Raw genomic sequence first — 27,265 nt, forward strand, 5'->3', positions numbered from 1 at the left:
CTAAAGTTTCTCATTGGGGGAGATTGCAAAGATGGTGCATGTAGCTAGAGGAATTAATATGATTGATGATTTATATGCTGAAAAATAATCATCATTGTTTTTGGTAGCGTGGAAACCAGAGAACAATAGGGCTGAAGAATTAAGCTGTCATCTTCCACATTGGGTCAGAGCAATGGGTGGCACCTTCTTCCCATCAAGTCACCATGGAGAGAAAAAATGCTATAGTCCCTAAGGTTGATTCTAGAGTTCAGTAGAGGATTCCAGAAAAATATAGTGGCAGGTTAAGATTCTCTCTCATGCACTGTGAATGCCAAGTTTTTTTAATTGGCCAAGAAATTTCCAGGAAGCAAGCAGAGCTGGAGGCAAAACAGCAGCAGAACACATCTCAGTTTCCAAGTCAGCTTTGGGAAAACATTGGGAAGAAGGCTTTAACTGTTAGGATTGAGACTCTGGGTACAGAAAGGCTAAGCATGAACTTCAGCAATGTGTCTACATGCGAAGGACAGATGTCACCTAAAGCCACTGATGAATTTTTTTGAACATTATTTTCAGTCATTTGTATCTTATAAATAAAAATTATACTAGTTACAAATTAACTAGCATTTATCAAACAGACATTATGTGCCAAATATTGTAACAAACATAATGGGGTCCAGATTTTGCATGAAAATAGTCTATTCAACATTAGAAAACTCTAGAAGAGCTTTTAAAAAATTACTATTATAAACATTGAGTTTTAATTTTTTGAAAAATTATTATAATTAGGTTAGCATAATACTTTCATTTAGTTGGTATAGCATGCAATATTCATATATGCATATCATATATACAAAAAGTACACAATATCCATATATCTACATCTACAGCTATGTATGTATATATATATATATATATATATACATACATACATACATAGAAGGTGACTTGGAAAGACAAAAGGGCAAGGTTATAGAGGGTAAGAGGAAGGTGGAAGGAGGGCAAGAAGGGGGAAGGGAGGATGTGACCAGAATACTGTATGCATGTATATATATATATATATGTGTGTGTGTGTGTGTGTGTGTGTGTGTGCGCGTGTGTGTGTATGTGTATACATGTATATATGTATACATGTATATATATTACCGGTCAGTTGAGAGTCACCAATATTTCCACCATTTCATTGTTTTGTGCTTGGGGCCTTTAAGCTCTTCTTTTGAAGTTCTTCATAAAATATGCAGTAGATAGGTAAAATGTTTGCACATGGCATAGGAATTGAGTTCAGATCTGTGGCACCCATACAGTGGGAGTGGAGAGCTAGGTACTGCAGCCTATACCTCTAATACCAGCTCTGTGAAGGTGAAGACAGGAAGATGCCCATGGTACATCCTTGGTTTTGTGTCTCATATTCTCCTTCACGCTTCAGTGCACAGCTTCGGATCTCCTGCCAAGTGAGTGGCCGGGTTAAGCCCAGTGAGTCACAAAGCAAAAGCAAAAACAAAACAAAAGAGATGGGAAACCAGGAAGGTGACTTGGAAAGACAAAGGGGGCAAGGTTATAGAGAGTGAGAGGAAGGGGGAGGGAGGTCAAGGGAGGGGGATGGGAGGGTGTGACCAGAATATTGTATGCATATGTGAAATTACAAATGAAGAAATCAATTTCAGAAAAGAATGTAAGCTAAGATGAAACATAAATTAGACATTATGAGAAGAGAAAGAAAAGTACTTAACAAAGAATAAAAAACAAAAGTACTGCTGAGTTATGTTTGCTTCTTATGTCACTTAACCTGTTTGTCAGTTCTAATAGACGTCTGGTCAAGTATTTAGATTTATTTTATAAATAAAAACATACAATGCAAAAATAAAAATGATTTGGCTTACTTTAAATCCTCTGGATCCTCTCTCTTCCTCTGTGTGTGTGTGTGTGTGTGTGTGTGTGTGTGTGCACATGCCTGTGTGTGTGCCCGTGTGTGTGTGTGATCACATGTGTTACCTTACTCACTTTTATTCACTGAGCCAGTTGCCCAGCCCTGGAGATTTGTCTACATGGTGCTCCAGCTACAATCTGTGCACCACTGCATGTGCACGCATGTGCGTGTGCAAGTATACACACACAAACACACACACGTGTGCCCACACAGAATGAAAGAGAGAGAGAGAGAGATAGATCTGTACACACAGGTACATAAATACACACATAGACACACATACACAAACACAGGTGCATATGAATCTGTAGATACATGTGTACATACAACAAATGTGTATACAGACACACACAAAAGGATTTTTCCCATCTGCATTCATCAGGCACATCAGTCTGTGCTTTGCTGATGTGCTGTGAGCTTCTCAGATTTTGGTATCAGGTCATGTGTCCTGTAGATTGAGTGTGGAGCACTTCCTTCTCGCTCAGTTTGCTGGAATAGTTTGAAAATGGTTGGTGTGCTCCTTAAAAGTGTGGTAGAACTCAGCAGGGAAGCCAGTCACTTCTGGCCTTCTCCTTGTAGGCAGGCTTAGGACTGTTGCCTCTTGTCATTCACTTTTGGTCTTCTGGGATTGTCAGTGTCACCATTGGTTAGTTTGGGCTTGTGTTTCAATTTGTTCTAGTTTTGGGGATTTGATGGCACACCAAGGTTTGCCACAACCTTCTGTTATCATTTGCATGTCTCTGGTCATTGTACGTCCTTTTCATCTCTTAGCTCTCCTGTTCACTTCTTCCCCTGTGAAGAGTACACCTTCTAGCTAGGGAACTATGATCCAGGTTGCTGGTACACTTTATTCTATTCTCTACAGGGTCATACCAGGCCTCTTTCCTGGCTATAGACTTTCTCTTCTGGGTTTCAGTGATTTCATTTGTCCACTCACCTAGAAATGCAGCTATTTTTTTATAGACTTATTTCTTTGTTTTCAGTTAGGTTTAGCATTTTGGGGTGAGACAAGGCTAGTCTTGAATTCTATCTGTAGCAGAGGCTGGCTCTCAACTCCTGATTCTCCAGCCTCCACTTCCCATGATTATATGAATACATTATCATCCCTGGCTATGATTTGTTATTATATTTATTTGTGGAGTACAGAGCAAAAGTGGGAACCTCTATTCAGTTATCTTGCCCATCCCTCCAAACTAAACTTCAAATTAGATCAACAGAATGACCATACTAGCCTACCTTCCATAAAATACAGAGTACCACTCTTCTCTGATGCATGCTTATAATATGGATTCCATGATGTTATACTTGTGCATACATATCACTGTGGATGAAGATTTGTGTTAAAGGAATTGGCTGCTTCCCTTCTGTATCTTAAAACATAATGTCTAGCAGCTGGACTTTTGGATATGAAAAAGAATTAAAAATGAAGACCAGTCATTCATTAAAGTGATATACAGGGCAAAGATCCAAAAAAAAAAAAAAAAGATAGAAATTAGGTGCAAGATTGTTGCTTTTAAATGACTAGAACATTTATTTGGCCACGGAGATACTTCTGGAGCAATTAATCAACTCCCCTATCCTTTTCTATTCAAATGTTGAGCAGTTCTTAATCTAAAGTAATTGCCTTGTGGTGATACAGAGCCCCAGGGACACTAAAACACTTCTTGACCACAGCAGACCCCACAGCTTCCCTTCAGGCACTCCTGAAGAAGAGTAGGGAGAAGCTGGGACAGAATTTCATTCCTGAGTAGCCACAAAATGCTCAGCCAAATAAATTACTTTTAAAAAGTCAGATGAAAGCTGAAATGTCAAGGGCATCATTATTTCTCATGACTTTCATTACATCCATTCTTTTTTTCCTCTTGCTTGATAGCAGCAAGCTTGGCCAGAACAAGATTGGGTTTTTTACCACCGAGTATATTGAGTCAAAATGACAGAACTGGTCACAAAGGCATGCAAAAGAAGAAAAGGACACCATCAAAGCACAGTGTAATGGCTTGCTCACCTCAGTGACATGAACTGTCTTCTTTTGTTGGGCTTGTTCTATGAGAGCTGAGTCAGAGATGCTGCCTCAGCTCTGTGGGGTCTCGTGGAGGAATGAGTTTCCTTCTAGGGATATTGGTTTCTGTTTTTCTGTAAAACAGTGCTAAAATAAAAACGAACAAATATCTATGGGGTGTTGGTTGTCTGTAAGTAAGCACTCCACTCATGATCAGTAAGAAAAACTAGACTGCTTCAGGCCTTTGCCTAAAATGTGGTCCTGGGAGATGAGCCACAAAGAAGAAACAGCCCACTCTAAGAACCTTCCTCCTGCCTCTGATCCTCCAGAGAAGGCAGCCTTCAGTGGTTTGGGTTCTTTTCTCATAAGAACTTTTTTATTCTAAGTTGCATCTGCTACCAGCCTTTCACCTTTCTGAAGTAGGTAGGAAGGGTTCTCTGCCCTCCTTCAAGGAACACGAAGGGCAGTCGTCTGACCCATTCTCACGGTTGTCAGTTGGAAAGTAGCAGTTAACTATGCTGATACCCAGTCCTACCTCCTTAGCCCATGTGAGGTCGGTTCAGTGGGAAAGCCTTTCCCTTCTTTCAAAATAAATGTGAGGAGAAAGGAAACACAATTCTAGATATTTTCTGTGGAAAGCATCTGCCACCACCTGTGAAATGCGTGCTTCTGACCCGGTGCCATGAATATCTCCGTGAAACTTGTTTTATAGCCCAGTTGAAAAAAAACATCCATTAAAAATGTCTTCCAGACACAAGAGGCCTGATGCATATGTGCACTTACAGAGACTGTGGCAGCAGCACACAAAGCCTGGACAGGTTCAAAAAGACGGGGTCACTGAGAGGAGGAAGCAAGCTCAGGCTCCTCTCCCTAACTGAGAAGCTATCTGCAACTGATACTCATTGGAAAGAAAATCAATTTTCTCCAATGGAGTCGCATTGGATGCATTAACCACACTGCAGAGCAATCACCATACTCAGGATAAGCTGGACACCACAAAATGAACTCAATGGTATTCTTATCACCTTTCAGTCCTGTTTTGTTTTGTTTGGGCATTTTTTGTCTTATTGGGATTTTGCTTATATATTTTGGTTTCCATTCTTGTGGATTTGTGTGTTTGTGTGTGTGTGTGTGTGGGGGGGGGGTGTTTGTCTTTTTTGTTTATTTGTTTTTTGTTTGGTTGTTAAGAGACTGATAAAAAGAACACAAAGTTGGGTATATAGGGAGGTGAGAGGACCTGGGAGGAACTGGTAGAAGAGAATTTTTCATTAATTTGTTTCTTTATTCACTTTATATCCTAATTGCAATTCTCCCTCCCAGTTCCACCCTTGAAGACTGCCTTGGGTACCACCCTGTCCTGGAACATCAAGTCACAGCATTCTCTCCCACTGAGGTCCAACCAGGCAGTCCAGCTAGAGGAAGGGGATCCAGTGGCAGGCAACAGAATCAGAGCTAGCCCCTGCTTTGATTGTTAGGGGACTTGTATGAAGACTGAGCTGTACATCTGCTACAAATGTGTAGGGGGCCTAGGTCCAACCACTGCATGCTCTTTGGTTGCTGGATCAGTCTCTGTGAGCCTTCATGGACCAGGTTAGTTGACTCTCAGGGTCTTCTTGTCGTGTCCTTGACCCCTCTACTTAATCCTATTCCCCACTCTTGAACAAGACTCCCCAAGCTCCACCTGATGTTTGGCCCTGGGTGTCTGCATCTGTTTCCATTAACTGCAGGATGAAGTCTCTCAGGAGACATCTGTGCTACGCTCCTATCTGCAAGCATAGCAGAATATCATTGATAGTGTCAGTGGTTGGTTCTCCCATGAGATAGGTCTCAATTTGGGCCAGTCATTGGTTTGCCATTCCCTCAATCTCTGCTCCATCTTTATGCCTGCACATCTTGTAGGCAGGAGAAACTTTGGGTGGAAGGTTTTGTGGGTAGATTGGTGTCCCCAATACCTCCACTGGTTACAGAAGGTGGCCTTCAGTCTCCATATCCCCAGCTGCTAGAAGTCTCAGCTAGTGTCACCCTTATTGAATGCAAATAGACCCAAATCTATCATTTTGTACAAAACAGGTCCAAGTGGATCAAAGACCTCATATAAAACTGGATGTACTAAATAATCTAATAGAAGAGAAAGTGGGACACTGCCTTGAACACATTGGCATAGGAGACAAATTCCCAAACAGAACACCAATAGCACAGGGTCTAAGATCAACAATAAATAAAATGGACCTCATGAAACCAAGGGCACCATCAATAGGACAAAACAGAAGCCTACAGAATGGGTAAAGATCATCACTAACTCTACATTTGACAGAGGACCAATATCCAAAATATAAAGAACTCAAGGAATTAGATACCAACAAACCAAGTAACCCAATTAAAAATGGGGTACAGAGTTAAACAGAGAATCCTCCACAGAAAAATCTCAAATGGCTAAGAAGCACACAAAGAAATGTTCAATGTCCTTAGTCACCAGCAAAATGCAAATCAAAACTACTCTGAGATTCCATCATATACCTATCAGAATGTCCTAAGATTAAAACCTCAAGTGACAGCATATGCTGGCAAAGATGTGGGGCAAAGGGAACATTCCTCCATTGCTAATGGGATCGCAAACTTGTTCAACTACTTTGGAAATCAATTTTGTAGTTTTCAGAAATTTGGGAGTAGTTCTACCCCAAGACCCAGCTGTACCACACCTGGACATATAGCCAAAAGAAGCCCTAGTATACCACAAGGACACTTGCTTAATTATGTTCAGAGCAGCTTTATTCATAATAGCCTAAATCTAGAAACAACCTACATGTCCCTCAACCAAAGAATGGATAAGGAAGATATGGTACATTTACACAATAGAATACCACTCAGCTACCGAAAACAAGAACATCATGAAATTTGCATGCACATGGATGGAACTAGGAAATATCATCCTGAGCGAGGTAACACAGAAGCAGAAAGGCATTTATGGTATAAACTAATTTATAAATGTATATTAGCCATGAAGTACAGGATAACCATGCAACAATTCACAGACACACAGAAGCTAAAGAAGACCTAAGGGAGAATAGTTGGATTTCATTAAGACAGGAAAATAAGATAAACATGGGCATGTTTGGATGGATGGAGGGAACTGTGTGAGAGATGGGGTTAGAAGCAGAGTGAGGGTGGGGATCCAGTATCGGGAGAGGGGGCGAGAAAGCTGACAGTGAAAATGGACATTGGTGGGGTGTATCTCTGGGACTATCTGGAGACCTGGGGGAGGGGAGTCCCCTAGGAAAATTTACTAAAATATATTGTATGAAAAAATAGTTTTAATTTAAAACAGAAACTATCCATTGTTTAATGACGATTGTAAATTTATACAAAGGAATTTGCCCCCATGGTTTGATCTCCCTAAACATACTGACCTCGAAGAAGGTTGGTTTGCAGGGTGGACTTCACATATCTGCTCAACCTTTTAGGACGAGAAAGTTACTGCACCTTGTTAAATCAGAAAGTCTACAACCATGATATGAGATTATCTGATTATAGCAATGTTATGCTAGGAATATATTCTTGAAGATTTCTTACACTTCAAATTTTGCATAATTCAAGACCAATTTTCCCATAGGGATATGTGTAAAGTAAGATTCACATTATTTCAAATTTTATGCCTAGAGTAATTCTTTACACTTTCTTATTTAAAATTTGCATAAAGCAAAACTTCATTGTAATGGTAATAGTGCTATAGCCGCGTGTCACTTTTCAGAGCAATCAGCAAGATAATTCATGCATATAAATACTTAGCACTTGATACAGTGCTCATGAATTATCATCATAGGCATAAGTATATTGATGCTAATACTAGTGTTAGTGTGAATATTATTATTGCCTATGCCCAAAACCATGCATAACTCAGACCCATCATCTCAAGAATAACTGGCAATTTCTTCTTTATTCCAGCACAGTAATTCTTTTAAAAATCAATTTTAAAAAAAATGGTCTCTATAGAATTGCTTTGACTGAATGATGTCTGAAAGTGAGAGTAATCACACCCAAGGTCATTATGCAAAGGAGTCCTGTAAGAGTGGCCATGCTCTTTGGGGACCTGGTTCTAACATCTCACAAGAGAAATTACTATCTGCTTAGAGCAGGATGACCATTTCAAAATTATGACCTCTGTGAATTGAGAAAATGATAACTCTCACCTCTTATATTTTTCAAAGTGGAAAAGCTAGAATTGTACCATCCAGGACATCAGTTTTTAATCAGACCATTAATGATCATCTTAACCTTTTTAGTCTTTTCTCCACTTAAATTTTCTATTTAAAATTTTTATTTATTTAATCCACTTTTAATGTATTAGTCTTTGAATTGTCATATGATTTTCTAAAGTATCTGTATTCCTTTTTATTTTTAAATAAAGTTTTAAATTTAAAATGTAATTAGATCATATCCCTTTCTCATTCATCTTTCTGACCTTTCTGTGTGCTCCCTGACCCCTGCAAAGTCAATGGCCTTTTTTGGTCTACAATTGTTTTTGTAGTTATTATTACATATATGCATAAATGTATAAATATTTAGGTATAACCTGCTGAGTCTGGTTAGGGTTCTATATATGCATGATTTTGGGACTGACTGCTTGGAATCCCATAACCAACTAGTGGGCTCATCTCTGGGATGATGAATTCCCCCTCTCTCAGCAATCTTAGTTGCCTCTAGTTCTCTGTTAAGGGATGGGGACCCATGAGATATTTCCCTTCTACCATAGCGTGTCTACTGGTATTGTGAGATATTTCCCTTCTACCATAGCGTGTCTACTGGTATTGGCATTGTTTGGCTCATGAGTTTGTTTATAGCCTCAACAGAAGCAACCTGGCTCACTCTGGGGATTCCAGTGATATTACTTTGAAAAGATGCCCTTTCTTTCTAGCATGTGTGCACTGTTCTATGCACATTTGGCACAGTTAGGAAAAACACTGTGACAAGAGCATCTAAGAACTGAGTTAAGAAAATGAGTGAGAAGGAGATTGTATGAAGTTCTCTGAGCTTTTGACTCCACATAGTCTGCCTATATATAAGTTTTCTAGTTATGACACATTTCACTTCCATCTTCACTTAAGCTAATATGAGTAATGTGCAACTGATGGGCATTTTATTATTCTGCTTCTAGTACTAATATTTTACCTGGATTTTGTTCATATTGAGTGAAAAACTGCAATTTAAGCAAATCTGAAATATCAGGGTTGCTCATCTTCTCCTGTGTGGCCTCAGCCTAACCATCTATTTTTTTGTGGTCAGCAAATGCATCATGGAGAAAGCTTAAGATTTTTTGAGGAATGGGACCACTCACCCATCTCAAAAATTTTAACCCACAATTATTCCTGTCTAAAGAAAATGTAGGGACAATAAATGGAGCAGAGACTGAAGGAAAGGCTATCCAGAGACCTCCCCACCTTGGGGTCCATTCTATCTGCAGACACCAAACCAAGACACAATTGCTGACGCCAAGAAGCAGTTCCTGACAGGAGCCTGGTATAGCTGTGCCCTGAGAGGCTCTGCCAGTACCTGACTACTACAGATGCAATCACAGTCAACCATCAGACTGAGCCTGTGGAACCCAATGGATGAGTTAAGGGAAGACTGAAGGAGCTGAAGGGGATTGCAATCCCATAGGAAGAACAATAATATCAACTAACTGGACCACTCAGAGCTTCCAGGGACTAGACCACCAACCAAAGAGTATACATGGGTTAGTCCATGGCTCCAGATACATATGGAGCAGAGGATTGCCTTAACTGGTATCAGTGGGAGAGGAGGCCCTTGGTCCTTGATGTCCCCTCTCCCCAGCCTAGGGGGATGCAAGAGTGGTGAGGTGGGAGTGGGTGGGTGGGTGGAGAAGAACCCTCATAGAGGCAAAAGGGAGGAGGTTTGCAGAGGGGAAACTGGGAAGGGGGACAACATTTTAAATGTAAATAAATAAAAAATCAATTAAAATATATCACTTTAAAAGAAAAGGAGTGTGAATAGAAAAAAATAGGAGAAAGTTTTGCCTTCAACTGTGCACATCCCACAAAGCTTGTAGTTACTATGAAATTAAACTAAGAGTATGTTGAGCACATGTGGCGTGTTCTCCACGAAGGAAACACACTGTCCCCAGTACTCAAGTCAGTGATAGAGCAGTTGCAGTGCTGGGAAAAGCTGCCACAGCAACTTAGATTTAGCTTCTCTGAGAAAGTGGAGCCGAAGTCCTTCCTGTGCTCTCGCTGGCCACCAAAGTTGTCAGGCCAGGTTCTAGGATTCTAATCGCATACCACAGAGTTCCCAAGCACTTCAGTAATACCCATGTTTTACACATTGGGTATTATGAGCATTGCAAATATTCAAATTCACATCTGAGCATGCCTTTGACCAGGGTTAAGGTAAACTCCTTAGTACAGTTGGGGAGGACAAGGTTCCCCCTTTCTCTCCCATCTCACTCACTGCCATTCTATCTACCCCTCCTCAGGTTTGGCTGTAGTCTCACTAATCCATAGGTCTCTAATGGAGCACATAGGCCAGCACACCTGTTTATTATGTTCTCTGCATCCCAACACTAGGGCATATTCTTCTAAGTTTTGTCTGTGTGTGTTTTGCATGAGTGTATACATGGTCATATGTCTGCACGCATGTGGCTATACATGCGGAGACTAGCAGTGGACATTGGTCCTTGTCCTCTATCACTCTTAACCTTGCACTTTGAGAAAAGGATTCTCCCTGAACCTGAAGCTTACTGACATGCAGGATGCTGAGCACTAAGGATCCTTTTGACTCCTTGGTCTCCAATATGTAGGATCACATGTGCATGCCATAATGTCCACTTTTTTATATGGGTGCTGGAGATGCAAAGTCTGTACCCCTAGCATATTCGAGCACCTTATAGAATGAGCCACCACCCTGGACTACACATTCTTCTTTATGTATGATCTGTAGTCTTCCCTCAGAAAAAGTGTCTCCTATTTTAATTAAATGCTCACAGATAGTTATAAGGTCATGATCTTCCTAGCAGGATTGGTTTCAGGAGTATAGGACTCATTTCTATCTGTGGTCACTACTGCTTACTTGGTACCTCCTAAAAGGCCTGAGATTCCCAATAGTCAAAGTCCTGCCCTTGTCTCATCCATACTTCAGCAGCTTAGGATGCACATGATTATTTATTCAAAATACTTGAGTATTTACCAGGGCTCCATTCTTTTATGCCACCCACCTCCCTCACAGCCTCTTTTCAGTCTCCCTCCCTTATAAACTTGCATCTTCTGAATGCTCATATATTTTGTTCTTATAATCCAAATGTTGAGACTCCTCTGTGGCCAGGAAAACCCTCCATGGGACATAAATAGCTACTTCAGTATGCAAACATGCAGTGTGACAGGAAATTTAATGCCCAACAAATGTGGACACGGGCAAAAAGTAATAGTGACATCTACTTCATGGGGTGTTATGTTGTTATTAAAAGTAAGAAACACACAGTCTGTCTGCGGATGTGAGGAAATCTTTCATGAAAATTTCCAATTAAGAAATGGTCTATGAAGAGTGCAATGCAGAACTTGTTTAAAGTATTAATATGACTGTAAAAATGTCTGCAAATACATATGTGGAAAAATATATAAGATGGTGGGATAATAGACAGTTTTTGTCTTATTCTCCAGATGTTTATGATTTATAAAAGAACATGTATATACAGTGAAAATCATACTACAGTGCTTTAGACACAATGAAATGAATATAGTCATAGAAATGCCATAAAACAAAGTTAGTGAACATTATCCACAAGTAATTCTTGAAAGACGAAGACGCTCCCTAAACCGCAATACTGTTAGAGACAGCAGGGCTCTGACTACAGTTGCTTCTGAAGTGTCAGTCACAGTGTAGCTTTCCCTTAGTTATCTCATGTCCTAGTCTCAAGGAGTAGGTGACCATGGTGGCCTTTACAGACCACCCCAGCCTCTTCCTCAGATTCTTTCACCTTATCGGCTTCAAGAAAGCTTCTGTAAGCCACAAGTTCCAGCAATCAGCAGGATGAGTGGTTACTTCTGCCCAAAGTAGCCATTTTAACCACAGGTTGCTGCTGATTGTACAGTAAGAAGCAAATTTAATTGATTCCCAGTACCTCTTGAGAATGAGTTTTCTGTGCCAACTTTCTTTAAAATAGAATCCCACACATCCCTCCATGCAATGGTGTCCTGCAGCAAGTGAATCTCTACACAGTAAATCTTGTAGCTAGTACTAAGAAACCTAGAGAGCAAAATCTCCAATTGCTGAGCTCCGGTACCTCCAAGCAAAAGTAGAAGATTGCCGTCATTCATGCAAACAAACAGATATAATTATGTAAATTGCAGAATAATCCTGAGAATGATATAAGTCTAATTTATGTAATTTAACTCAAACTAAATATTAACAATACACTTGTATGTTTAGCTCACTTTCTGTTATTATTGCAAAATCCCCAAGGCTGTGTCATTTATAAGAAAAGTTGTCCATGTGTCCTTGTGGTTCAGAAGCCTAGGAAGACCACGGACATGGTACCATCATCATTTCAGCTCCTGGGCGTTGTTTTAATTCATGGTGACATGCCAGAGATGATCAGCAAGTGGAACAGAGAAATCATGCAAGCATAGAAGCTTGTATTTGTTTTCTTATTCTTGTAAACCCTCATGACTTTATCTAATCCCAATTATCTCCTGAAAACTGAACTAGAGGCACACGTGAACTAGAAGATTAAACTGCTACCACATGAGTCTAAGAGAACATCTCTGGACCACTGTATAGGCGCTAGAAATCTGGCACTGCATTCACGTTTATTCTTTATTACAAATCTGGGATTCCCATTATTTTCTATGTTGTAGATTTAGGCAAAATTAGGCATTGTGAGGATAATAACTTGGTAACCATCTTGGTTATAGCTCCCAAGCCCCTCTCCATTCTTTGACCCCCCCCCCAAACTCTATGGTTTATTTCATTACCTGTCACTGGATCAATCAGGGGAATTTAACACTTTCCCAGTAGCATTCTGGGGTAGGATGCTGTATAAATTATCCAAGTTTATAAAACACACTGATATTTATAATGACTTAGGGCACATGCTATAATCTAATGCATCTTCAATTTTTCTAAACATCTTGTGATATTTTCCCTGGAGGCCTGAGGAATGGGCTCTGCCAAGCCTGGTCCAGCTCTTAGAGAATCACTGAGGACTTAGGGTGGCCATTTTCTGTAGGCCAATCCTTGGACAGATGCATCTGTCTAATGTCTCAGCAACTCTACTGATGAATACAATACAATGTTGCTGAAAGTGAAGAGCGAGCTAGAGAATCATATAAACTGTTCCTTAGACCTATGAGAAATCTGTTCTGCATCTCACATTCTGTAACAGCACAAGATTTCGATGCTAAGCACCTAAGCCATATTTTCAACACTCAATTCAGGATGGTGAGAAACTTAGTGGGCAAACAGCCTCTTCTCTAATTGTACCAATGGTAGGAAGCACTAACCACACTTAATATTTGTCTTAGACCATGAGATGAAGACTAAATTATTAAAAAGAAAAATTGTCTTGGGGATTAGAGAAGGTAGATGTCTCAGTGGGTAAGAGCACTTGCTGTGTAAACATGGGGACTTGGATTCAAAGCCCCCCAAATAAAGTAAAACTCCGAATATGGCTGTATATGCTTGTGACCCCAGATACTTTGAAGGGCGAAGATAAATGGATCTAAGGAGCTCCCTGACCAACCAGCCATGAAAAAAAAAAGTGAACTGTTGGTCTAGCAGGAGAGACTGTTTTAGGGAATGAAGGTGGAGAGAGATATGAGAACACATATAAACATAAATAGATTCATAGTACTTATAAAGGAATTGTTTTGGTTACCAAAAACACCGTGGTAACAGCATAAAGAATCAAGACAAGGAGATTAAGGAAGCCACTACATGCTTATGGTTAAACATGAATGTTACTCGGAAGGTTATAGACCAGATAGTACTTGGGACTATTAGAATCACATGCATGTCCTTTTCTCTAGAATTATGAGAATAAATGTATTGCTTCTTCCCAAGTCCAGTCAATGACTGGTTGTTCTCAGAGGTACTGAGGTGTCCATCATATCCATACTAAACATCATCAGACATAGTCCATGCTAAAAAAGATACTTTCAGTTGGAACTCCCATAGCCTCTGAGCAGACAATCGTTAAATGCAAAGGGACGATGATGGGCATCAACAGTTATCCACACATTGTTTCTTGATATACATACACATACACACACACATATATATGTATATGTGTGTATATATGTACATATATATATATAAGCAGTTCTCTACTGACCTTCCAGGAAGTCCCTATCACTCACCTGGAATTGATTATCAAACTGAAACCAATTTGGATTCTACTTTACTAATTTGTCAATATGGACATATTCTACTGTTTTACAAGTAAGATGTAAATGGTAGTCACAGACAATACAGCCTTGTGTTTTCTAACAAAGCAAGGACACCACGATACAGCAGTTCTGAACATGGACTGGCAGGATTGCTTAGTTGTCTTCATGGGTCACAGATACACAAGCATATTGCCACATGGCTTTAGGCAAATTTGCTAACCACTTCATGTCTCAGCTGTTATGTTGTTAACTTAGGAACGAAATACTAGCCTGTGTTTGCATTTGTGTGTTCGTGAAAAATAAGTGGGCACCTATTCATATTACCATCAACTCATGTTTGTTTCTGTCTATCTATGTATCTTTCTGTCTCTTAGCAAGTTACAAAAGTAAAAGTTATGCATATAATTCACAAAAAACTCACGAAATAGACAGTAGGTCAGATTTTATGAAGCAAATGCAGAGTCCACAGTAATTTCATTTCCCATTCGACAGGACATTGGGTGACCCAGAGACTGAGCTCATGTAGTGTCCTTGCCAATTCAGATAGGAAAAAAAAAAAGACTGATAAATAGTTTGTTCTCGTGCTAGAGAAAAGTAGAACCAATTTTTAGAGACCAAGGGAAATGTGCTCTTTTCAATTTACATGAAAAGCAAATCCCCTGAAAACAGAATTGGGAATTTTCTCCCCTAATTCCTTTTTGCTTGAACAATGAAGGCATCCTTTTTCTATTGCTCCCATCTTGTAAATGGTCCCCGTGCTTCCTCAGTGAGGTAAAATTAAAGTCTAGGTCATCAGAGTGTACACTCTGCAGCAGTTCTCTTGGGATATAAAACCACCGATGATATAGGCACATGCGTAAGATAAGACTATCCACACCATTCATATTATTCCCTTGCTCCTTCAGAGATACACTAAGCCCAACTGACTTTGCAAGAATATGTGCTTTCTTCAACCTACCAACTGGGCTTATCTGTAGACTTGACAAAGAAACCAAATGGGTTACCCTAAAGAGCAGAGATCAATCTTCTAAATTAGGATCCCTTACAATTATCTGTGATATACCCAACAAATATCACTGGATATAATATGCTTTGCTTTAATATGATAAATAATTTTTTAAAATCTTTGAATACTTAGAAACATAGGATGAATATTGATATAGTCCAATTTTTCTAAATTCACTTTACATCCAGATTGCTGTCCCCTCCTGTGTCACCTCACACAGTCCCTCCACGCATTCTTCCCTCCCCTTCTCCTCGGAGACGATGGAGGCCCTCACTGCGTATCCTCCCACCCAAGCACATCAAGTCTGTGCAGGGCGAGATGAGTTCTTTCCCACTGGAGTCAGAGGAGGTAGGCAAGTTGTGGGAAATATTCCACAGACAGGCAGCAATGCCCTGGGTTAGCTATGAGGCAAAGGGAGTATTACTGGGGTAGAGGGAGAAGGAACCACCTCCTCCAGGGTCCCAAGGAGTTGTATATTTTGGTAACGATGACAACACCTACAGCCCTTACAAAATATTATATTGGATTCACTTGGCTTACTCCAGCACCCACCATTACCCCTTTTGTGGATAGTGTATTTCTTTTTTTTTAAATTTTTATTTATTATTTTCTTTATATACATTTCAAATGCTATCCTGAAAGTTCCCTATACCACCACCCCCACCCTGCTCCCCTACCCACCCACTCCCACTTCTTGGCCCTGGTGTTCCTCTGTACTGGGGCATACAGAGTTTGCAAGACCAAGGGTCCTCTCTTACCAATGATAGCCGACTAGGCCATCTTCTGATACATATGCAGCTAGAGACACGAGCTCTGGGGATACTGGTTAGTTCATATTGTTGTTCCACCTATAGGGTTGCAGACCCCTTCAGCTCCTTGGGTGCTTTCTGTAGCTTCTCCATTGAGGGCCCTGTGTTCCATCCAATTGCTGACTGTGAGCATCCACTTCAGTGTTTGCCAGGCACCGGCATAGCCTCACAAGAGACAGCTATATCAGGGTCCTTTCAGCAAAATCTTGGATAGCATATTTCTAACGGCCCTCCGGGTGCCTCTTTACCATTTCTGAATCGTTACCCAGACCTAATTTTGAAGCCCTTTACTCAGGATCTACTCTCATGGGCATTTAACTCTTGCCCTGTAGCCCAGATATTCCTTGCTAATTATATTGGGAAGTCAGATAATTGTTTCCCTAATTATAAAAGATTTCCATCTTGCCTATGATGAGTATAGCCAATAGGTGCTTTATTTATGAGAGGCCTATCCCACAAGTGAGATGCCTCTAAGAATGATTTGGCTACATCATATATAGCTCTAATAATGCTACTCCAAAAATATTTAAACAATACTTCAATGGTTCAGCTCAATTAGGTGAATTGCTGGCTATTTTAACTTTATTAAGGGACTGGCCAAGGCACATCAGCATCTTCAGTGATAGCCAGTATGCCACCAGTATAATCAGATCTCTACCTTTAGCTTCTGTTAGGCCCTCAGGTAGACCCTTAGACCTGGCTATGATCCAATTACAATCATTGAGTGGATCATCTCATCTTTTTATATATACATGTTAAATATATACATATATATTTATCTTAACCTCCCAGGTGAACTCTCTCAAGGCAACTGAGAGGTAGACCAGCTGGTTTCTACTTTTTTGACTTCCCCTTTAGAACAAGCTCGATCCCTACACATACACTTCCATAAATCTGCCCACTCATTCAATAGACTTTCCCCCTAACCTTACTTCAGCTCAGCAAACATTTAGTCCATGCCTGAAGTGGAAGTTTCTGGATGTGTCACATGATGCAGATGCACATGTTATTTTGCTGAGGCAAATCCTGTGGGAGGATGTGTGATGTTGGGAGAGAGTATAAATAGGACTCAGTGGACAGTGAAGATGAGCTTGCATAGCTGGCTTTGCAATGCTTCGTTGGTCTTGTGTCTTTATCTTCACTGATCTTCACTTCATTAAGAAAGGCATGGCAGAGAACGCCTCCTGGTGTCTTGGCTGATCCTGGCCACTACTACTAACTCGTGCCAATTTGGCAGAGGCCTAGCTGAGTCTGCAGAGATCATGCCACCACTATAGATTCATGTTGTGTATCCTAATGCTACTGAACTGGACTGCTGGGATCCTGGCAAGTGGAGATTGGAATCTCCCGAAGGAACTACTTCTAAACAGGTCCATATCCCTTTGTCCTATTTACCATCTTTCTCCCCTACTTTCAGGCAATGGGATAGAATGGGGGTGGGGGTCGAATCATTTGAAAACCCTTATTAAAAGTAGTTTTTTTGCTTTGTTTTGTTTTGTTTTGTTTTTTATCTAAGCCTACAGAGCCTGCTTCAGAACCTGAAGCCAGCTTCTTCCTTTGGGACCACTGCAGCCCAGGTATGCCAACCCTGGTCTTCACCCTAACTCACATCCCTGAGGTTGGCATTTAAAATAAGTTTATATCTGCATAGATACCTCCGAAGTATGTCACTCTGCTTCGGAAAGGCCTTCCCCTTGAGTCAGAGATCAGCATCCTTGTTTGAAGTGAAAATGCAAACGAACAAATGTCATTTCTCTACAGGACCCAAATGTTCTACAGTTATTATTACACTTTTCTCCACCAACTCTATCCAGCTGTCCCAGTAGGTTTTGCCTTTTTAATATTTGAAGATATGCTAATCTGGAATTAGCTTTGTCTTGCCTTTTTTCCTAATGACATACAACGTCACAAAATTGTTTGTATCAAAAATCAAAATAAAATCTTTTCCCCCACACATTGTTTATATGATCTTAAGAAAAGGACATTGGTTCATTTCTGGGTCTTCAATTCTATTCCATTGGTCCACTTGTCTGTCTCTATACCAGTACCATGCAGTTTTTATCACAATTGCTCTGTAGTAAAGCTTTAGGTCAGGCATGGTGATTCCACCAGAGGTTCTTTTATCCTTGAGAAGAGTTTTTGCTATCCTCGGTTTTTTGTTATTCCAGATGAATTTGCAAATTGCTCCTTCTAATTCGTTGAAGAATTGAGTTGGAATTTTAATGGGGATTGCATTGAATCTGTAGATTGCTTTTGGCAAGATAGCCATTTTTACAATGTTGGTCCTGCCAATCCATGAGCATGGGAGATCTTTCCATCTTCTGAGATCTTCTTTAATTTCTTTCTTCAGGGACTTGAAGTTTTTATCATACAGATCTTTCACTTCCTTCGTTAGAGTCACGCCGAGATATTTTATATTATTTGTGGCTATTGAGAAGGGTGTTGTTTCCCTAATTTCTTTCTCAGCCTGTTTATTCTTTGTGTAGAGAAAGGCCATTGACTTGTTTGAGTTAATTTTATATCCAGCTACTTCACCGAAGCTGTTTATCAGGTTTAGGAGTTCTCTGTTGGAATTTTTAGGGTCACTTATATATACTATCATATCATCTGCAAAAAGTGATATTTTGACTTCCTCTTTTCCAATTTGTATCCCCTTGATCTCCTTTTGTTGTCGAATTGCTCTGGCTAATACTTCAAGTACTATGTTGAAAAGGTAGGGAGAAAGTGGGCAGCCTTGTCTAGTCCCTGATTTTAGTGGGATTGCTTCCAGCTTCTCTCCATTTACTTTGATGTTGGCTACTGGTTTGCTGTAGATTGCTTTTATCATGTTTAGGTATTGGCCTTGAATTCCTGATCTTTCCAGAACTTTTATCATGAATGGGTGTTGAATCTTGTCAAATGCTTTTTCTGCATCTAACGAGATGATCATGTGGTTTTTGTCTTTGAGTTTGTTTATATAATGGATTACATTGATGGATTTTCGTATATTAAACCATCCCTGCATCCCTGGAATAAAACCTACTTGGTCAGGATGGATGATTGCTTTAATGTGTTCTTGGATTCGGTTAGCGAGAATTTTATTAAGAATTTTTGCATCGATGTTCATAAGAGAAATTGGTCTGAAGTTCTCTATCTTTGTTGGATCTTTCTGTGGTTTAGGTATCAGAGTAATAGTGGCTTCATAAAATGAGTTGGGTAGAATACCTTCTACTTCTATCTTGTGAAAAAGTTTGTGCAGAACTGGAGTTAGATCTTCTTTGAAGGTCTGATAGAACTCTGCACTAAACCCGTCTGGTCCTGGGCTTTTTTTGGCTGGGAGACTATTAATAACTGCTTCTATTTCTTTAGGGGATATGGGACTGTTTAGAAGGTCAACTTGATCCTGATTCAACTTTGGTACCTGGTATCTGTCCAGAAATTTGTCCATTCCGTCCAGGTTTTCCAGCTTTGTTGAGTATAGCCTTTTGTAGAAGGATCTGATGGTGTTTTGGATTTCTTCAGGATCTGTTGTTATGTCTCCCTTTTCAGTTCTGATCCTGTTAATTAGGATTTTGTCCCTGTGCCCTTTAGTGAGTCTAGCTAAGGGTTTATCTATCTTGTTGATTTTCTCAAAGAACCAACTCCTCGTTTGGTTAATTCTTTGAATAGTTCTTCTTGTTTCCACTTGGTTGATTTCACCCCTGAGTTTGATTATTTCCTGCCGTCTACTCCTCTTGGGTGAATTTGCTTCCTTTTTTTCTAGAGCTTTTAGATGTGTTGTCAAGCTGCTAGTATGTGCTCTCTCCCGTTTTTTCTTGAAGGCACTCATAGCTATGAGTTTCCCTCTTAGAAATGCTTTCATTGTGTCCCAAAGGTTTGGGTACGTTGTGGCTTCATTTTCATTAAACTCTAAAAAGTCTTTAATTTCTTTCTTTATTCCTTCCTTGACCAAGGTATCATTGAGAAGAGTGTTGTTCAGTTTCCATGTGAATGTTGGCTTTCTGTTATTTATTTTGTTATTGAAGATCAGCCTTAGTGCATGGTGATCTGATAGGATACATGGGACAATTTCAATATTTTTGAATCTGTTGAGGCCTTATTTGTGACCTATTATGTGGTCACTTGATCTTCGACAAGGGAGCCAAAACCATCCAGTGGAAGAAAGACAGCATTTTCAACAATTGGTGCTGGCACAACTGGTTGTTATCATGTAGAAGAATGCGAATCGATCCATACTTATCTCCTTGTACTAAGGTCAAATCTAAGTGGATCAAGGAACTTCACATAAAACCAGAGACACTGAAACTTATAGAGGAGAAAGTGGGGAAAAGCCTTGAAGATATGGGCACAGGGGAAAAATTCCTGAACAGAACAGCAATGGCTTGTGCTGTAAGATCGAGAATTGACAAATGGGACCTAATGAAACTCCAAAGTTTCTGCAAGGCAAAAGACACTGTCTATAAGACAAAAAGACCACCAACAGACTGGGAAAGGATCTTTACCTATCCTAAATCAGATAGGGGACTAATATCCAACATATATAAAGAACTCAAGAAGGTGGACCTCAGAAAATCAAATAACCCCCTTAAAAAATGGGGCTCAGAACTGAACAAAGAATTCTCACCTGAGGAATACCGAATGGCAGAGAAGCACCTGAAAAAATGTTCAACATCCTTAATCATCAGGGAAATGCAAATCAAAACAACCCTGAGATTCCACCTCACACCAGTGAGAATGGCTAAGATCAAAAATTCAGGTGACAGCAGATGCTGGCGAGGATGTGGAGAAAGAGGAACACTCCTCCATTGTTGGTGGGATTGCAGGCTTGTACAACCACTCTGGAAATCAGTCTGGCGGTTCCTCAGAAAATTGGACATAGTACTACCGGAGGATCCAGCAATACCTCTCCTGGGCATATATCCAGAAGAAGCCCCAACTGGTAAGAAGGACACATGCTCCACTATGTTCATAGCAGCCTTATTTATAATAGCCAGAAACTGGAAAGAACCCAGATGCCCCTCAACAGAGGAATGGATACAGAAAATGTGGTACATCTACACAATGGAGTACTACTCAGCTATTAAAAAGAATGAATTTATGAAATTCCTAGCCAAATGGATGGACCTGGAGAGCATCATCCTGAGTGAGGTAACACAATCACAAAGGAACTCACACAATATGTACTCACTGATAAGTGGATACTAGCCCAAAACCTAGGATACCCACGATATAAGATACAATTTCCTAAACACATGAAACTCAAGAAAAATGAAGACTGAAGTGTGGACACTATGCCCCTCCTTAGAAGTGGGAACAAAACACCCATGGAAGGAGTTACAGAAACAAAGTATGGAGCTGAGATGAAAGGATGGACCATGTAGAGACTGCCATATCCAGGGATCCACCCCATAATCAGCTTCCAAATGCTGACACCATTGCATACACTAGCAAGATTTTACTGAAAGGACCCAGATGTAGCTGTCTCTTGTGAGACTATGCCGGGGCCTAGCAAACACAGAAGTGGATGCTCACAGTCAGCTAATGGATGGATCACAGGGCTCCCAATGGAGGAGCTAGAGAAAGTACCCAAGGAGCTAAAGGGATCTTCAACCCTATAGGTGGAACAACATTATGAACTAACCAGTACCCCTGAGCTCTTGACTCTAGCTGCATATGTATCAAAAGATGGCCTAGTCGGCCATCACTGGAAAGAGAGGCCCATTGGACACGCAGACTTTGTGTGCCCCGGTACAGGGGAAAGCCAGGGCCAAAGGGGGGGAGTGGGTGGGTAGGGGAGTGGGGGTGGGTGGGTAAGGGGGACTTTTGGTATAGCATTGGAAATGTAAATGAGCTAAATACCTAATAAAAAATGGAAAAAAAAAAAGTAGCTGGAATATAGTGTGGCTTTATGTGACTTAATTTCAACCCTCTATACGTTTTTATACCTGTTCAACTTGTATGTTCAGGCAAATATACTAGCAAAAATCTAAGAAGTTTTAACCCTTTAATCTTATGGGAATGGATAATAAATCTTTCAGGCTTTGAATAAACAGAATTTCTAGCCAAAAAGTCCATTAAAAAAAAAAAAAAAAAAAAAAAAAAGAAAAGGACATTGGTTCTCTGTGCTTTTATGATCCACAGAGAAAGAAACTCAAATGAGAAAGAAGTGCCCTTTTTAAAATTAAAGACATAAATATAGTTTTCAAAAAGGGAATGACCTGCCACTGAATGAACCAAGTGTGTCTTTTGAGATAATACGAATCTTCAATTTGCTTTAGATGTGAGAGGAAAATAAATATAAGATAAAGAGAAGAAAACAACTCAATCCATACATAAAGGAAGGAGACTGCTTAGTGCATTGGCCTTGTTAGTAAAGCAGAAAAGTGAGGATGGAGAAAATGTACTGAGGAGAATGCTAACAGGTAAGAGGAACACAGAATTTAGATACTGGAGAGCCAGTACTAGAAACACAAAACAGTTAATTTACTCCAGAAAGTTATTTTAGTTGGCTCACATTTCTATTAAGTGTAGTTTTAGAAGATTAACTTTTAAGAAGTGTCGCTATTGTCTTATTTCCTATAAGCTACACATATGAGTTAATATCTTTGTAATATTCAGAAGTGATAAGGTCTCCCCACCTGTGCTGTGTTTGGATGGTGATGATGATGATGAGATGATGATGATAAAAGTGTGTGTGTGTGTGTGTGTGTGTACATGCACATGGTGTATAGAAAGGAGAGGATCTGGGGAGAATGCACACTTTAAGGAATGAAATATACATATTCTATATAGTAGGTATTAGAACTACTGAAGTATGGCAATCCACACATGTCATTTCCATCCAGCTTTGCTCTGATGAAGCACTCCTGACCCTGAACAGATGCCTCCTATCTTTTCCTTCATCCTTAACTTTCTTCTTCCAATTTCATTTCTGTATCCCATTTCTCTGCTGCACAATCTCATGTATAATATTGTCATTCTTCTGGGGAAAATACATTTAAAAGTGCTAGAATTCCCTTTTCAAGGAAATTGAAATGTTGAACAATCCATTAGTCCCCATAAAATCTTGGAATGAGAAATGAAGTAGGTAGCCACACAGGAAATTGGACGGAGGGCAGAAAACTCAACACGGCAGATTTGTTTCCCAGAACAGTGAGCTCAGAGTCCTTATTTGACCTACTAGTCAACACTTCTCTACCATTTGGGTTTGCAAACATTTGTTTTTCCAGTCTTCCTTACACCCTAACTTTTTATCTTTCAGTATTGGGATATTGGACTTAATTTCAACACTCATAACCATGGTAGCATCATCCATTATGACTATGATAATGGCAAGTCAGCCCAGCTCCAAATGGAGGATTCTCAAGTAGTGAGTGGACAGATCTTCCTTCCATGTAAACATTTATTTGACGCATCTTTAAGGTAAGAGTGTTGCAGCAGTTGGATGGCTCTTATTTTGGAGGGGTTTGCAATTTGGGGGAGGGGTAGAAAACTATAAAGAACTGTTTGTATGTCTTAATGGAAAAAAATAACACCCCTTTCGATTAATTTCTTTTGTGTTCAGGCCACAGGTAACTTGCAGCTGGTTCCAGTGTCCCTCAATAACAGTACTGTGACCCATCCGTTCTCTCTGTAGATGCCCTTATATTGTGAGAAAGCAAATTAGATGGTGGTGACAGAAACAGAAGAACTTCCCTCTAGAGTAAATTTCAAGTGACTCTTGGATGTGGGGCTTGGTCATTTTTAGTCATGAGAAGATATTCCTGATGAAGTTTGTAGAGTTCAGACCCAGGGTGGATATTTGAAGCACTGAGTCATTCCATATCTGCTCTGTACATCCCCAAAGCCACATTGAGTGCTGAGCACAAGCTGAGCACAAGCGAAGCAGGGGTGGACAGCTGCTTCTCTCTCTTTCTGAAGACAAGACTAATTAGTCAACGAAGCAATATTAGTCAAGATAGATAAGGTGTCATTTCAAGTCCATAGTGATTTATAATCAAGGGATAGGTTAAAATAAGGCCATGCCAACAAAAATGTAGGAGAAAGTAATAAAATCTATAAACCATACATTGAAAGGGAAGTGGGGAAACATTGTTCTACTCCGTGCTCTCTACAATAGGTCATGGGAAATTAAATGGGATTATATCCCAGGAAGGATGATGCATAAATATCATTGGTGAAATTAACAGAAAAAAATTAACAATTAAAAAAAGATTCAATCATTTTCTTTCAGAAGCATCAAATACAAACTTTGTTGTTGTTGTTTTGTTTTGTTTTTGTTTTTGTTTTTGTTTTTTCAAGACAGGGTTTCTCTGTGTAGCCCTGGCTGATCTGGAACTCACTCTGTAGACCTGGCTGGCCTCAAACTCAGAAATCCTCCTGTCTCTGCCTCCTAAGTGCTGGGATTATTTGCCCGACAAATAAAAACTTTTATTTGGTATTCTCTGCCCTGCCTTTTGGCATATTGAAGAGAACTTTGCCTCTAAATCAGATTTTCCAGCCCCAAACATTAAGTGGTGCTTAAACCCAAGCCATAACCTACCAATCATTCCTAAAGATGTCTCTCGTATTCCTTCAAAGTAGGGATAAAACTACTCTTCCATAGGTTTAATGTACACAGTAACCAAGATGTATGACCTACGTAATTATTCAGTATCTGGATCTATGGTGGATCACAGTAGTCATTACCAATACAAAAATCTAGGTTGATACTCTCTTTCAACTTTGCATAAAGATTACTCCAGCTAATGTCTCCCTTTTCATATTAAAATGTATATTTGATTCACCCTGACATTTTGATTTTGGTTCCTTGGAAAATGGGGCCAAGTTTCTAGGTACCCAGCTCTTTGAATGAAGTGAACACAAAAGCTGGCCAGCAGCTTTGGGGTAACTATCTGCCATATGTTTTTAAAGATATGCAGGTCTACTTAGGTTTCATATATTTTCCTGACTCAGTCCTTAATTTTTCTTTTCAGAAATTATCTACTTCCCTTTAGCTTTTAAATGTAATAAAGTCACGGTTTTCATCATTAGCATTCTAAACCTTGCACTGTTTGGTCTATTGAGCTGTGTACAGTGATCATGTCACTACAGTCAACAGTGAAGTATTTAGAGGGATTGAGTTCCCAGGCAATAGACTGCTCTTGAATATGCCACAGCCCGTACTTATGCCTGGTTCTCTTCAAAGGCACTGTTGCCTCCAGACAGAAGCAAACAGACACAAAATGCAAAAGAGATACCTGAATGGTGCCATGCCCACAGGCAGCCCCATCATTTAGCCCTTTCTTTAGCCTTACTACACAATTCAAAAAGGCAAACGCTAATAGTTTAATGTGAAAATCAAAGGCCAAAGAAGTACCTAGAGTTCTGCTCAGCATGCTGATGAGTGTGTGAGAAGCGAATGGGATTGAACAAAGGATTCAGAGAAGCAGGGAACTGGGCAGCCTGCTCGTGCTTAAGGGTTCATGTAGACAAGGGCAGGTGGACTGCAGCAGCCGCTTCTGGATGACATCCTGCACAGCTTAGAGCTTTTTAAACATGGCAGGGACACTTAAGGTATCCAACCCTGGTGTGTGTCATACTTTCAATGGCTTTTGTTTTTTTATTACAACTTCAAGGAGAATTGCATCCATTTGCATGAATTGATTTTAAAAGACCTTTGTGTATGTCTGTGTGTGTATGTGTGTGTGTGTGTGTGTGTGAGAGAGAGAGAGAGAGAGACAGACAGACAGACAGACAGACAGAAAGACAGACAAACCAACAATCAGAGACAGAAAGTCACCAACATAATTGATAACATCCACAGGAGAGTTTTTAATCCAAAGAAAGTTTTATTTCAAGACAAGATATAGGATGAGGGTAAGTGAAAGGAAAAATGAATTTATCTTCTTGTTAATTTACTTACTTTGTTCAGTCATGAAGATTCCAGATCTGCCCTGTTTTCGGGTGGTGTTTTAAGTCTGTCCTTCTCATGGTAATGTGACACGATTTGCAGTAGTGGGGAGCTCACAGTGAGTTTCCCCACTTGCTATCTGGATCGCTTTCTGTGGTTGTCTCAGGAAGATAAACAGCATGGGTGTTATTTCTCCACTTGTAAAGATGAAGAATGCAAGGTTCCTATATGTGGATTCTGAGACCTTAGTAGAATCTAAAAGTGGTGGGACTTAGTGACATACATTTGAACAGTGTTCTCAACTGCCAGTGACCCAAAACATGGCATTTCCAAAGCAGTTTGCAGACTATGTTCTAGTTTCTCTCTATTACAAACCACAGATGGTCCAGCAATCCAATTGGCTATGACAAAGAGTGGCTGCAACACACCTACAGGTACAGGCTAACCCATGTGTCCCACAGAACAAGACACAGTACAAAGTATCTCTTATTAGTAACCTTCAATTGGACTTCTACTGTGCCTGCCATCATTTACCACACAGAAAAAAAATCATGAAAAAATATATAAAGATAGTGCAGAAACTCATAACTGTTCAGAATCCTGAGATTAAGAGTCTGTGAGTGTTCATCTCTGGATGGAATATCTATGTCACCCAACCCCAGAAGCACAGGGACCATCTAGGAAGGGGTTGGAGAGGAGCAAAAAGGGCTTTAGAGGTAGAGGATGGGGAGGAATCCTATGTGACTGCTGGACATGGCATGGTTGTTATGCACATGAACTCAGAGCAGCCGTTGGTTATACACACAAGACCTGCAGAAGACCAAGAGGGTTAAAAATACCAGAATAGAAGCAGAAAACTCCAGATACCTTTAGATGGGAGTTGATGTCCTTTGATGATTGTTGGGAGAAGGGGAGTCACTTTTCTAGGAAGGATAGTAACACATAAGTTGCCCATATCCCAGTGAATGAATGACTCATAACCATACCATATGGGCATCCTTAATAAGACTTAGTGTGGAGAGAGGAGAGGGGGAGAACGGCAGATATGTTAACAACAAGAGAGGAGCTTGAGAGAGGAGCGAGTGGTGGATGAATAGAACCAAGAGATATTCTATGTAGGTTTGGAACTTTAAAAAAGCTAGGGGAAGGACTGAAGGAGCTGAAGAGGATTGCAACCCCATAAGAAGAACAAGATCAATTAAACAGACTACCCAGAGCTCCCAGGGACTAAACCACCAGCCAAAGAGTACACATGGAGGGATCCAAAGCTCCAGCCAATAGGT

The 27,265-nt window shown here is 40.1% G+C and overlaps 1 long non-coding RNA gene across 1 annotated transcript in view; it reads left to right on the forward strand.

The window, feature by feature from the left end:
• The window catches only part of Gm31301, a 120,560-nt gene that overhangs the window by 90,913 nt on the left and 2,382 nt on the right, over window positions 1–27,265 (forward strand). The window contains exon 3 of the long non-coding RNA XR_386801.2: window positions 23,352–23,512. This is a non-coding gene — a long non-coding RNA (predicted gene, 31301). The remainder of the gene's footprint in view (window positions 1–23,351; window positions 23,513–27,265) is intronic.

Source organism: Mus musculus, chromosome 19 (assembly GCF_000001635.26).
Source record: "Mus musculus strain C57BL/6J chromosome 19, GRCm38.p6 C57BL/6J".
Classification (NCBI taxonomy): domain Eukaryota; kingdom Metazoa; phylum Chordata; class Mammalia; order Rodentia; family Muridae; genus Mus; species Mus musculus.